Source organism: Rhinopithecus roxellana, chromosome 18 (genome assembly GCF_007565055.1).
Source record: "Rhinopithecus roxellana isolate Shanxi Qingling chromosome 18, ASM756505v1, whole genome shotgun sequence".
Classification (NCBI taxonomy): domain Eukaryota; kingdom Metazoa; phylum Chordata; class Mammalia; order Primates; family Cercopithecidae; genus Rhinopithecus; species Rhinopithecus roxellana.
In genome coordinates this window covers 28227295-28242323 of record NC_044566.1, presented here as the reverse complement: position 1 = coordinate 28242323, position 15029 = coordinate 28227295, and the positions used below count along the sequence as shown (strand labels likewise).

Genomic DNA, 15029 nt, shown 5'->3' with positions numbered 1-15029 from the left:
CAGCTAATTTTTGTATTTTTAGCAGAGACAGGGTTTCACCATGTTGGCCAGATGGTCTTGATCTCTTGACCTCGAGATCCACCCGCCTCAGCCTCCCAAAGTGCTGGGATTACAGGTATGAGTCACCGCGCCTGGCCCATTTTTTTTTTCTTAATGATACTTCATCCTCCTCTCCCCAGAGATCCTTGTGCTCATGTTTGCACTTCTTCACTATTCTTTCATGTCAGTGGATTTCTAATAAAACCTAAGGCTAGTTGACTTGACTGCATGTTTTATATTGAAGGAAAAAAAATTTCCTGTTTATTGCACTGTTGAAAACATGGTAATATGTTCTGGGACTCTATTCCCTTCCTTTTAGCTACTATCTATGTGAATTTTCAGATTAGAATTGGGTTTATAGATTGCATGGGTTAAGTTTCTTCTTTTCAAATAAATTGACTTTTTTGTCTCTATACAGTAATGTTTATGGCTTTGTCTCAGCTATTCATTGTTCTTTATGTACTCTTCTTTCTTTAAATTACTTTTTGTATTTTTTCTGTATGTCTTTGGGTCATCTTACTAATTTAGCTGTTCTGCTGTATTTAGTTTGGAGGATTCAACTTTAAGATCTTCCAAGAAGAACATTTGCTGATGTCTTACTAAAAATGAGCCTAATGAGCTATTTTAGAAAAGAAAAACTTTTATAGTTTCCATGAAGAATATTAAATACATTTTTAGGTGTTTTATTCGAAGGATAAAGTTTATAAAACTGCCTGTTTTTAAGCCAATTTGCAAACATTTTTAGACTTCGAAAATGCTGGTAATTCTTGAAAGGTATAACTTGCCAAATAGCTGATACTTTTGAAGTATGGCCTTAGTTCTGGTAAAAGAATGTGGTTGATGGCTACACTGTAATTTACAGTAACGCTTTTTATGTAAGGAAATTAATGTACTTGGCTTTATAAATTCCAGATGAGTTTCTAGCTCCTTATTACCAAGTTATTTAAAATTCATGTTTTGTTTTTCAGTTTAGTGTTTTATTTTTATTTTTATTTTTATTTTTATTTTTTGAGACAGAGTCTTACTCTGTCACCCAGGCTGGAGTGCAGTGGCGTAATCTCAGCTCACTGCAACCTCCACCTCCAGAGTTCAAGTGATTCTCCTACCTCAGCCTCCCAAGTGGCTGGGACTACAGGCACGTGCCACCCACGCCCAGCTAATTTTTGTATTTTTAGTAGAGACAGGGTTTCAGTTTGTTGACCAGGGTGGTCTTGAACTCCTGACCTCAGGTGATCTGCCCGCCTCAGCCTCCCAAAGTGTTAGGATTACAGGTGTGAGCCACCATGCCCGGCCTCATTATTCAGTTTAGTTACAGCAACCATATCTGTACCTGTACCTTGTAAAACTGAAACACTTTTGGGGAAAATTGCTTTTTTTTTTTTTTTTTAAAAAAGACATTTATTCAGCGTCACGATCAGACTATTACATTTAGCAATCAACAGCATGGGTGCAAAAAAAAAAAAATCTACATTAAAACCCTTTGTTGGAATGCTTTACACTTTTCACAGAACAGAAACTAAAATAACCTGTTATACAATTAGTCACAAATACAGTCCTCGAGTTTTTTGCCCATACACATGAGTATTTGTCTAAAACATGTCTTCTTTGTAGCAGCTAGGCCCTGCCACCACTGTGCTTGGCTGAGTTCACAAATCTGTTGTAACCTGTAGCTTCCCTGTCACTTCTCTGGCTCTCCTCTCCTGCTAAGCTTTGTTTCCTAATTAAAATCTTCTGCCACTGCCATAGCTACTGCTGCTGCTGGAACCGCCATAGCCACCTTGGTTTCGCGGTTTTGCAAAGTATTGGCCTCCACCGCCATAGGGGCCAGAGCTTCTGCCTCCAAAATTTCCTCCCTTCATGGGTCCAAAATTTGAAGACTGATTGTTGTAATTGCCAAAATCATTGTAGCTTCCACCACCTCCAAAATTGCTTCCACTACCACCGCCAAAGCCGCCTCCGCCTCCGTTGTTATAGCTGTCATAGGTGCCACTCCCGCCATAGCCACTGCCCTGGTTTCCATAACCCTGTCCACCACTTCCATAGCCTCTGCTTCCTCCAGAGTAACCAGGGCCGCCTCCTCCATAACCACCATCATTACCAAATCCATTATAGCCATCCCCACTGCCACCATATCCACCACCACCACGGCTGCCACCAAAGCCACCACGACCACTGAAGTTTCCTCCACGACCGAAGTTGTCATTCCCACCGAAACCACCTCCACGACCACCACCAAAGTTTCCAGAACCACTTCGACCTCTCTGGCTGGATGAAGCACTCGCCATCGCTTGCTTTGACAGGACTTTCCTGACTTCACGGTTGTGGCCATTCACAGTATGGTATTTCTGAATGACAGTCTTATCCACGGAGTCATGGTCGTCAAAGGTTACAAAGGCAAAGCCCCTTTTCTTGCCACTGCCTCGGTCAGTCATGATTTCAATCACTTCAATTTTCCCATACTGTTCAAAATAATCTCTTAGGTGATGTTCTTCAGTGTCTTCTTTAATGCCACCAACAAATATCTTTTTCACAGTTAAGTGGGCACCTGGTCTTTGAGAATCTTCTCTTGAGACAGCTCTCTTTGGTTCCACAACTCTTCCGTCCACCTTGTGTGGCCTTGCATTCATAGCTGCATCCACCTCCTCCACAGTGGCATATGTGACAAACCCAAAGCCCCTGGAACGCTTGGTGTTTGGATCTCTCATTACCACACAGTCCGTGAGCGTTCCCCATTGCTCAAAATGGCTCCTCAGGCTCTCATCTGTTGTTTCAAAGCTCAACCCTCCAATGAAGAGCTTCCTCAGCTGTTCGGGCTCTTTAGGAGACTCTGACTTAGACATGACGGCAGGGAGAAGAGAGACTTTAACGATGCTTCTTCGGCGGCGTCCACGGGCAGAAAGGCGGAAAATTGCTTTTTTGGTGGGTCATTTTGTGGTACAAGCTTATGATGTGGCCAGTGCCTCCACATTTGGCCTTGTCTGGGACTAAAAGATGTCAGGCATCCTCTGCTTGTGACTAGTCCGGGTCTTAAAGGAGATCAAGTTCAAGACCCTTATGGAAGTTCTGGTAGTGCCATAAAGGAGAACTTTCTTGAAAGCCCACCTAAATAGTTCTACTTACTTCTCATTGGTTACCCTATCTGTAAGGGAGTCTAAAAGAAGTTTTTAGCAGAGCATGTCACTGCCTTCAACGATGTGGGTCATCTATTACTAAGGAAGAAGAGATTGGCAATGTTCAGTTGTATTTCTGCCACATTTACTTTCTGATTGTTCATTTTTCATAGCATTTTGCTTTTTTATGATTGCAATATATTGTTTTAGCTCCATGAGGAGATTATAATATTATAGTTTTTGTTTTTCTTCCTGAATTGTCTCTGTTTCTTCCAAGTTCCTTTAATTTTCCCTTTTGGCTTTGGTCTCTTTTAAGTTGGAAGCTTCTTTTAAACTTTTGGTAGATCCTTGTCCAACTGCTTTCTGGATTCTCAACCAATCTCTATATCTAGTCATGTTCCTTACTACCCTTCCCTACCTGAAGGACCTGTTGCATCTAGATTCTGAGAATTTTCCAAGAAAACTTGCATGCTTTGCTACTGTAGTGTCCCTTTGCAGGTCTTGAAGTTTAAACTTCCTTCATTCTCTGTAGTCAGGTACCACTTCTCTATCTACTTTCCATCTTCCAAAAGTTTGTGCAATGTTTTCTTCTACTATTTTCTCTTTTCTGAGTCTCTTTGCTTTTGTGGGTTATTGACTTAAATTCATGCTGCCACTTTGGGAGGCAGTGAAGACAGAAATGCATAGCCAGTTCATTGTGTTTAACCACAAGTTCAGTGTGTGTATGTGTGTGTGTGTGTGTGTGTGTGTGTATTTATTTTTAGATGTACATCATAGAAGAGTAGAAAACCATGGATTGAATGAAGGTTACAATTATTGCCAATGCAGAATTTCACACAAGTAAGATACATGCTGCTGTATTAAACTTAAACCCTCACTTTATTATACAATTGAATTGAGAGGCCTTATATAAATCATAAATCCACAGAGTATAATGAGTCAAAACTGAAATCATGAATTGAAGGGTAGTGAATGTAGGACAAGCAGAACATGAACATAAAGATAAACTAAACCACAGATGGATGCAAATTCCTGCCATATGTTCTGGTATCTGTGCAAGTAGTCATAAACTTAGTCTTTCTAGAAGTCAACTCGGGGACAGAATCATGGCCTCATCCATGCCCTTTATAGCCCAGCTTTTCCCTACACTCTTTCATTCACCTTAGGACAGAGTATAGAAGGAAATGATCAATGTCCAGCGTATAATAGATATTCAGTAAATATTTTTTTCTTAAACTTCTGAAGAAAACTTGCCCCTTCAAGGAAAAAAAGAAAGTTAACATACTTGCATATATTGAATATCTAAGTTCCAGTAACTTCAAGCATCTGTGTCCTATAAATAAGAAAACTGAAGATGAAATGGCTGAGGTAATTTGCCCAAGGAAGAGGAAGTCTTAAACCCAAACCCTGGATTCAGTCCTGTGTGCTTCCTGTGACATCATAATTGCTTCCAATGACGTCCATTCTGTGAATGTTTTATTAAAGGAGAATGACACTTTTGTGCCACTTTACTTGTAATTAGTTGTCTGTCTTTGCTACAAGCTTTTGAAGGGAGGTGCCAAACCATATAGCACCAAGACAGTGCCTGGAGCCTTAACGATAGCCCAATAGAAATTTCTAAAAGGAAAAAATGCTGAATGAATTCAGAGCTTTGTGCATAATGCTGGTATTATAAATTATTATTTATTGAGATCTGAGACAGTGACTTGGACCTATAGCTTCTGGAGGGAAGAAATGCTGAGTAAGAGAAGGGAAGCCATCAGTACAACTGGTAGCAGTCTGTAGTGGCTCAGGTATTTTGCAGTTGAAAGGAATACATTACAGGTCTATAATGACAGAGTCCAGTAAATAGTTTTCTGTTATCCTAGTGAATTTACACTTGTAATTCTGGTGCCGTAAGTCAACAGATAATTCACAGCTTGCCATCATGAATATTAGAGATGTTTTTATATTTCTCAAATATAAACTTAGGTAAGTTTGTACCTAAAAATTAGCAAACAAATAAGTTAGCAAATATATCATTTCATTGTGTACTTTCCTTTGTCTTTGCAACCAGAGTGGATCTCTTGATAAAAAATGTAATTAAATCACAAGGTAACACTAAATCTAGGTTTTAATTCATACAGAAAAGTACCTTTCTCACTCTCGTCATCACTACACTATGCTGTACCTTTTCCCCAAATAAGAAATTTGGAATGTATATTAAAATTTCTAGCAGGAAACAGCTCACAGCTGACTTGAAGATACTTTAAAGAAGGGGAGAGCTTACAAATCTGTAGGAGACCCTACAAAGAATTCAAGGCACAGAAGTAGCAACAGTAGGAAGACATCTTCCTGAACGGCCCAAAAGATTTGAGAAAGAAATACTGTTGCCGAAGCCAGAAGAACAAATCTGGGGCCAAGGAGGAGGACAATCAGGCTGAGTTTTAGTTTATGGGATTTCTTGAGAGACAGTGACAGAGAAAGGGGAAGAATTAGCCTGATGTCTCCGTTCTTTTTTCTCGTTTTCAGCCGGCACATCCCACCGGTCAAATCCAATTGGAAGCCACTGGCCAAATAGCCAAGATGATACAGTCTCTAGGATGCATGCTCCTGTGGCACTGGAAGGGAGTGTGATTGGATCTGGTAGAAGCCAGATAATAGATGGGGGTGGGGGGGCGGTTAGGGATGGGGCAAAGAAAATAACCAGGATAGAATACATTTTCCTTTGCATCTCTCTTTCCCTGTGGCCTATCGTTAGGTCTGGACTGAGAATTTTCCTAGCAGGATTTTCTTTGTGATTTTTCCCTATTTAACATTATATATTCAAGTCTCATTACCCAGCATCTTGGTCTATTGTTGTATTTTGTCCTCTTCATCTTCTATCTCAAAATCTCCAATACATGCTTAGTTATGCTTATTTTTCAAATATTTTCCTTCCATCCCTTTTTAGATAATACAGCTTCTTTTTCTTTCTCTTTCTTTTTTTTTTTTTATGACAAAGTCTTCGCTCTTGTCACCCAGGCTGGAGTGCAGTGGCGTGAACTTGGCTCACTGCAACCTCCGCTTCCTGGGTTCCTGCCTCAACCTCCCAAGTATCTGGGATTACAGGCGCCTGTCACCACACCCAGCTAATTTTTGTATTTTTAGTAGAGATGAGGTTTCACCATGTTGGCTAGGCTGGTCTCGAACTCCTGACCTCAGGCAATCTGCCCACCTCGGCCTCCCAAGGTGCTGGGATTGCAGGCGTGAGCCACTGCGCCCAGCCGATAATACAACTTCTGAATCCTTGCAGATCTGCAAGTTTCTATCACCTGAAAGGTGAGTGGTTTCTTATCTAGCTATAGAAGTTTCAGACTGTGGAACCCGTCCCTCTGAAATGTGTAGAGTTGTTCCACAGTCTTCTCATTTCCAGCGTTGTGGATGAAAAGCCTGTTGGAAACTGTTACAAGCTTATCTGGAAGCTTCTTATATATTTTAAAAATATTTTTCTTCACAAAACGTTAGGTTTTATCTGACTCAGTGACATTTATTCTATTTGATTGTCATCTTACATATTTTTGCAACTTCTTTTGTTTGCATTTAGATTTTCTACAGATCTTTGCAGAGTCTTGCCATGATTTCTATCTCTTTGTAAAAGTGTTGCTCTGTAGTTGGTATTTCTTTGAGGTCTCTAATGTTGGTAGTGCTGATGCTTCCATTTATCTGCTGAATATTTCTGTTCATGTATTTTATATATGTATATATTTGTTTTAAAAAGGTCTTTTAAAAAAATACTTACTTGAATTTCCTAAAGTGCTTGTTGTTTCTTCAAGTTGTCACCTGTGTCTTCCAGGAGCTCGAATTGGTTAGCAGTTGGGAAGGTTTTTCTTGTTTGTTTTTTCTTTGGCTGTTGGACCCCCTGAGGTATGTGGTTAATCTGTTCTTGTGTTGTCATTGCAGCTCAGGTCCCATTTCTGGGCTGCTTTGTGTAATGGCAGCACAGTGGTTTCTATCCACGTGGCAGGCAGTGAATCTGCAGCAAGTCCTTGCCCCATCTTGAGATACTAGCAGGAGATGTCTCTGCTTGGTTCCTTCGTTTTTCTGCCTTCAGGAAAACATCTCTACCTCCTGTCATCCTGGAAGCCATGGCAACTGTTGTGGTTATTCCCTTCGGGATCCAGGTCTATCTGTGGATCACTTTGTCCTATAAACTGTGGGCAAAGCCTTACCATGGGGCTCTTCCACTCTTGGTCTTCCAGTTCTCTCATGCTGAAGCTAAGATAGTTCTGCAGCAGTTCTCTTGTCCACTCTCTGGGGGCCAAATACTTTGCCTGGAACTGTGGGTCCAGGGGAGGTGTTTGGTTTGGATTTGAAGTTGGGAGAGGAAAGAAGATGGCATTTAATATGCTACCACTTATTATTATGCTTAGAAATGCTTTAGGCTTTCTGTAGATGCACTATTAATATTATATTTTTGCCCATCTACCCAGCAATTCAGATTGGTAATTCACTTTTAAAATACATTTTAAAAAAATTTAAATTCAAAAATTTCCATCATTTAAAATTGTTTCTACATTTCAAAACCTTGACTGTAACATTTTCTCTTAAGTTATGAGTTGGGAATAAATGTGTGCCTATTTAGTATGCTAAAGGGTTGTCATAGTTATGGTTTCTGGGGTGCCATGTTTAGCTTGTGGTTAGTAGACTATAGGAGGTTTATAGTTAGTGCCAGTGGAGAGAGATCCTAGCCAACAAGTTTCATTTGGATGTAGAGTGTGTGGCTCTTGGAAAGGTTACATCAATTCTGTTGGCTATGTAAAAGCTCCGCTCAGGACTGGCACATGCACATTCTCCCTGAGGACCCCACCCTGTGGAGAGGATTAGACTTCTGGAGCCTCCTTTTCCCTCCACTTGTTGAGTCATCAGGCCTAGGATGAGCCAGGCTTACTCTTTAATATTACATTGCTCTGTGTCCCCACAAAAAAGATGTGTTGAAACCCTAACCCCTAGTACCACAGAATGTTTCTTATTTGGAAATAGAGTCCTTACAGTGGTAATCAACAAGGGTTAGGGTGCGCCAAATCCAGTGTGATTGGTATCTTTAGAAAAAGGGTAGATTGGGATACAGAGGCAGGCATGCACAGAGGGATGAAGGCCGTGGGAAGATGGAGAATTGGAGTGATGCTTCTACAAGCCAAGGATGCCAAAGACTGCCAGCAAACCACCAGCCTGTGGGAACAGAGAGGCAAGGATCTGTTCCCTGTGGGTTTCAGAGATAGCATGGCCATGCTGACACCTTGATTTCAGACTTCTAGACTTCAGAACTGTGAAATAATAAATTTCTGTTGTTCGAAGTCACTCAGTTGTGGTACTTTATTACAGCAGCCCTAAGAAATACCAGCAAACACTCATCATCACTGATACCCTTTTTGGGAATTTTTGCCAATTCCATGGGTGCAAAGTATCTCATGTATATGTGTGTGTGTATTTTTGGTGACACCAGCAGTTAGTTTAATGAGCCAGCAAAGGAACACCTGAAGCATAGTTATGAAACTCCTGAACTACTTTGAACAAAACGAGAACTCTCAGATAATATGATCCAGATCCCTGCCAGGTAGAAGAGAGAATGAATATGAACCCACCCAGTGAATCAGATTCTCTTTGAGTGCCACGGTATTCCTCAAGGACCAACTTATGGTTTTTAAATTTGCATTTAATACTCCTGGGTTTCCCTTTCAATGAATGTCCTTCTCATATCCTTTTGCCATTGGTTACTGGATTTCTTATTAACATATAGAAGTTTTTTTGTGTATATTTTAGATATAATTCCTTGTTATATTTAGATGTTCCAAATATCTTCTCTAAGGCCCTCACCTATTTGTTACTTTTGTTCTATAGGATTCTTTCTTGAACAGATTATTTGCTTTGATGTCACAGCCATTCATTCTTGTTTTATGGTTAAGAATTTTGTGGATCCTTAAAACAAAGATATTCTCCTTCTGATGCCTTTATAATTTTATATTCACATTTGGGTAGCCAATTAATTTGGATTTTATGTTTGTGTGAGGTATGAGATAGTGGCCAACCTTTCCCAGCACTGTTTTGGCTTTTTTTTTTTTCCCCTTCTGTTTTCCTAGCACCATGTACTGAATAATCTATTCCTTCCCTCCTTGCTGCTTCCTTAAAAATACATCAAGGTCCTTATACACATTCATTGCTTTTTGAGTTCTCCCTAATTTGTTTTTCTCCTGCTGTACCAGTATCACTATTTTTTATTGACTTTGAGGTGTGTCAAATAGGTAGTGTATCTTCAATTTTTCAAAATGTTTAGCTATTTATAAATTTGTATTTTTCCATGCCAGCATTAGAAATAGTTTGAATTTTTTTCGAATAATCTATCTAGTATTTGATTAAAATTTATTGAAATTTTAGATCAGTTTGGGGAGAATCAACATCTTTACAATGTTTTAGCCCATCTGTGAACAGGGTATATTTCTTTATTTTCCAATTCTTCTTTAATATTCCTTTAATATATTTTTAAAAAGTATGACTAACTTCTTATTTATCAGATTAAATTTAGGAACTTCATAGTTTTTGCTACAGTTCTGAATGGTATTTTATTCAACTATATCTTCTTTTTTTTTTTTTTGAGATGGAATGTTGCTCTGTTGCCCAGGCTGGAGTGCAGTGGCACGATCTCAGCTAACTGCAAGCTCTGCCTCCCGGGTTCACGCCATTCTCCTGCCGCAGCCTCCTGAGTAGCTGGGACTACAGGCACCCGCCACCATGCCCGACTAATTTTTTTTTTGTATTTTTAGTAGAGATGGGGAGTCACCATGTGCCAGGATGGTCTCGATCTCCTGACCTCGTGATCCTCCCGCCTTGGCCTCCCAAAGTGCTGGGATTACAGGCTTGAGCCACTGCACCTGGCCTTCAACTATATCTTCTAATTGGTTGGTGTAGAAAAATGCTATTGAAAAGTTTTTCTATTCAGGAACTCAACTCTTATTAATTCTTAAGAGTTGATTTTTCTTCTCTCTAGATGATCAAATCATCTCTAAATAATCAGTGTTTTATCTCTTTCCTTCCACTCTCTCATTATTTTTCTCTTATTACCTTGGTCAGCATCTTCAGCCTTATGTGATATCTTTGACTTGTTTCTATCTTAATAGGAATGGGTCAAAAGTTTCTCTAATTTTCTACTCTATGCTGTAACTTTGATATATGTCTTTAACAAATCAATTTATAGGCACTTTCTTTTATTCCATGTTTTGAGAATATTCATCACAATTGGATATTGAACTATATCACATGAATTTTTGGCATTTACTAAAATTATGTGAGTTTTCACCCTAATCCATTAATGTGGCGAAATACAGTGGCAGATATTATAATATTAAGCTACCCTTGTGTGTTAGTCTGTTTTCATGCTGCTGATAAAAACATACCCGAGACTGGGAAGAAAAAGAGATTTAATTGAACTTACAGTTCCACATGGCTGGGGAGGCCTCAGAATCATGGCAGGAGGTGAAAGGCACTTCTTATATGGATGGCAGTGACAAGAGAAAATGAGGAAGAAGCAAAAGTGGAAACCCCTGATAAACCCGTCAGTTCTCGTGAGACTTACTATGACGAGAATAGCACGGGAAAGACCGGGCCGCATGATTCAGTTACCTCCCCGTGGGTCCCTCCCACAACACATGGGAATTCTGGGAGATAGCAATTCAAGTTGAAATTTGGTGGGGACACAGCCAGACCATATCACCTTGCTTTCTTGGAATAAAAAAAGCAATTTTTTGTGATTATGAATTTTAAAAATATTTGATTAGCTTCTGTTATTTGGTATTTTTTTCTAAGACTTTTTCCTTCTTGTATTAAGTGACTTGTCCCTGCATTTTGTCTTTGGGCCTTGGTTAGATCTGTAATAAAGATTTTATTAGCCTCATTAAATGAACTGTGTTGCCTTCTCGCTTACTCTGTCATGTGTAAAAATATTTTAGTCTGGGACATATTTCAGGGGAGTACAGATTAAAACTCCATTCATTTCTGCATTTATGTTGGCATTTCATATGATTCTAAAAGTCCATTCTAGTTAGATTCTCAAATGTTAGTTAATAGTTTATAATGTTCTTGTAAAACAACTCAGAGTATTCATTTAGAAGATACTTATTGAACACTTCCTGTGTTCTAGACAATGTAGGGGCCAGGGAAATAGCAGCAATCAAATAGAGAAAAGTCTGTGGCCTTGTGAGACTTACTTGCATTTTAGCAAGAGAGATTAAAAAAGTACACCTTAGGTGACATTGTATTAGGTCTTTGTTTATTGCCCCATTTTACTTCGTATTTTTCTTATTGTAGTTTATCCTTTAAAAATTTTTTAAAATTTCACAAAATTCCTATCTAGAGTTATGTTTAAGTGATCATTTCAAAGAACCAATTTTGTTTCATTTGCCTTTTTTAAATATATATATATGTTTGCAGGGAATGGCATCTCCATTGCATCATTTCTGCCCTTTTCTTTAAATCCTCCTTCTTGTTTCTCGGTTTTCACACTTGCATTTTCCAACTTCTTAATTGGCTAGCTGATGGGGCGCCATGCATCTTCAGTGTACAGTGTTACTGTACCAGGAGAGCTTACTGCATCTTGCTTTTCTCTCTTCACAGGGTCTTTGTTATTTCTGCTTTCTTTCAGATTATTCTGCTTACCAGAGGCTTGGGGCTTCATGGTCTCAGGAGGTTGTAGAGTAGGCCATCTACTGTGCTATCTATGAGTAGAAGGACCCTGGTTCCTAAATATTACCCCACGAGTTTGTCATGTTTTCCATTTTTAGAAACCCAGTCCCTTGAGTCTTGGAGGTTTTGTTTCTGAGCCCCTTCCTGAGTAGCAGGAGAAGAGGTGCCTCATTCCTTGTCATGAGTTTCAGGTAGGGGCTAGGGTTGACTGATAACAGATATTTTGGCAACAGAATTCAGAATGTAGGTAAGAGAGTATGGACTTGGTTAAGTGATGCAAGGCCACAGAACTTTTGGCAAATGTGTATTTTCACATTTAATCTTCTCACTGGTCATTTTAGATTACTTATGCTAAGAAGTTTTAATAATTCTCTTGAGCAGTAGTTCTTCCTTCTACATATTATCTTACTACTTTCTTTGGACCTCCGTTGTATATATTTATCTCCTTTAAAATGGTGATGTTTGCACAGCTTTGTCTCCCTTCCTAATGAGAACACTGAAAGGGCTGAGACTGGGTTTTCATCTTTGTGTTTTCCATCGTAATGTGTATGTACAGTAGGTGCCAAAGGAAAGTTGAGATGTATTAAACGAAATATTGTTAAGCCCTACTTTTAGGCAGACAAAGTAATTTCTTAATATTGGAAAGCCAAGAATAAAATTCACATCTATGAAAATGCTTTGTAGACTGCTTTATGTGACCATGAGCAAGTTACAGAACTTCTCTGTGCTTTAGTTTTCTTTTTGCAAAGTGGCAGTAAAACCTGCTTCATGGGGTTCAGAGGATGAGAGGAGGCAAGTAAGAAGCTGTTTCAATTGGAGCAATGAGGGAATATGGTCAAATGTGGACACCAGAAGTAAGGAAAAGGGCCAGATTCCAGAAAAAGTAGTTAAGTCATCAGGCATGAGTTCCAGCCACTGCCACCTGTTTCTAGTTCCCGTTCCTCATCTCTCAGGCTGAGCACACAGGAGGCATGGAAAATGTCCCCTGTGCCAGTACTGTGATGTTTGGAGTGCATCTGCCCTGGAAGCAGGTGTTCTTGTCCCCTCCTGTGCTTTATTTTTACGTTATTTGTATTTTGACAACTGTTTTGAGCTAGTTTGCATGCTATAAAATCTTTTCTTCTTTATTAAAGATTCTTAAGCATTCTCCCACATTATCATGATAATTTAGTGTTACTTTTTTACAGTGGACTGATATTTTCTTAAATGGTATGCTTTTCTGTTGCTAGCAGTGATACATTGTAAGTGTTTTGTATGTGGAACTTATAACTTCAGATTCTGATTTATTTGCCATTTTAAATTTTGTTTATAAAATTATTTTGTACTGTTAGGTAAAAAAGCGACAGTTTAACTGAGAGGCTACTCACCCTTAACTCATGACTCGCCTTTAGTCATATGTTAAATTTTGTAGATCAAAACTTTTATTTTCTGACAATAGAGCTGCTAATTTTGTTCACTATGTGATACTCAAAATTCTTATGAAAGCTATGGATTCGTTTATTAAAAAATGAATATAAGCACACATTTTGCACATAATTTAAGTGGTTTCATGAATCCCGTGAGTCTTGTTCAATGGAGTAAACAACTCTAGCTAGGGCGGATGTCATGTCTTTTACACCTTGAAACAAAGTTTGTTTTTGTTTCTGAGACAATCTTACTCTGTCACCCAGGCTGGAGTGCAGTGGCATGATCTTGGCCAACTGCGGTTGTGACCTCCCGGAGTCAAGAGATCCTCCCACCTCAGCCTCCAGAGTAGCTGCAGCCACAGGCGTGTGCCCCCGCACCTGGCTAATTTTTGTATTTTTTGCAGAGACGGGGGTCTCACTCTGTTTCCTAGGCTGGTCTTGAGCTCAAGCAATCTGCCTGCTTAGGCCTACCAAAGTGTTGGGATTACAGGCGTGAGCCACTGCACCTGGCGAAACTAAGTTTTTTCATGTGCCAAAAGTTTTTCTGTGTGGTCCAACTCATGGAAGTTTTAGAAGCTGATTATTTAACCAGGGTTATAATTTTCAGCTACTTTTTTGCATCCTCATTTACCTTTACATTCTTGAAATGTTAGATTGTTTTTACAATTACCATGTGAAGGTCAGTGAGATAATGATTAACTGTGAACGAGGACTGTTCGAGCAAAAATGTTAATTCAACTGGCCTGGGGTTACATAACTCATGTTGGTGGCTTGGGTCTTATAAGGTACTTTCCTGTGTGTTTTCATCTGATTCTTTCAGAACCCCTCTCTGTTAGGAATGGCAGATGAAATTGTCATTTTTCGTATGAGGAAATGAAAACCCACTTAAGGGAATTATATACAGCTTTCAAATGGTGGGGTTGAGGCGAGGGCCTTTAATTTTTAATCCCAGTATTACTTATGGATTGAGTATATTTTCCCATGGGTCATTGTAGTTGCTAATTAAATGTATAAGTTTTTTTTTTTTTTTTTTACTATAAATCTCTCTCTCTCTCTCTATATATATAAAACTCTATATAAAACATATATATATTCTTTTGGGTTGACTGTTTTTTAGACTTATTTTTATCTAGTCTTTTCTTCTGTAAATTAACTCCATTCTCTTCCCTGTGCCAGGATTTGTTTCTAATGCTCCTGTGATGTTTTCTCTCTGCTCTCTAGAGGTGCCTCAGATTTTTAAAAAATTTTTTATATTCTGTAAATAGGATTTTGGAATAGAGAAAAGTGAATGTAGGAAGTATGTCAGTGAATTCTTTTTTCTTTCTTCTTCTTCTTCTTCTTCTTTTTTTTTTTTTTTGAGACGGAGTCTCGCTCTGTCGCCCAGGCTGGAATTCAGTGGCACGATCTCAGCTCACTGCAAACTCCGCCTCCCGGGTTCAGGCTGTTCTCCTCTGCCTCAGCCTCCTGAGTAGATGGGACTACAGATGCCCACCACCACACTCAGCTAGTTTTCTTTTATTTTTAGTAGAGACAGGGTTTCAGTGTGTTAGCCAGGGTGGTCTTGATCTCCTGACCTCATGATCGGCCTGCCTCAGCCTCCCAAAGTGCTGGGATTACAGGCATGAGTCACCGTGCCTGGCTGTCAGTGAATTCTTAAGTACTGTTTTTAAATCTAAAATGCTTCCTTTTAATCAAATTCATTAAAAGAATATAAGAATATGGCCACTTCTAAAGTTGGGCTTTTTAAAAATTTTTAATATTTTGGGTACATAATAGGTAT

The 15029-nt window shown here is 39.1% G+C and overlaps 1 protein-coding gene and 1 pseudogene across 15 annotated transcripts in view; one reads left to right on the top strand and one right to left on the bottom strand.

The window, feature by feature from the left end:
• LMO7 (LIM domain 7) overlaps positions 1-15029 on the top strand; it is a 222152-nt gene that overhangs the window by 14368 nt on the left and 192755 nt on the right. The window lies entirely within an intron of this gene.
• Positions 1588-2939, bottom strand: LOC115894538 (annotated as a pseudogene). Its single transcript, XR_004054647.1, has one exon. The product of XR_004054647.1 is annotated as a heterogeneous nuclear ribonucleoprotein A1 pseudogene (transcript).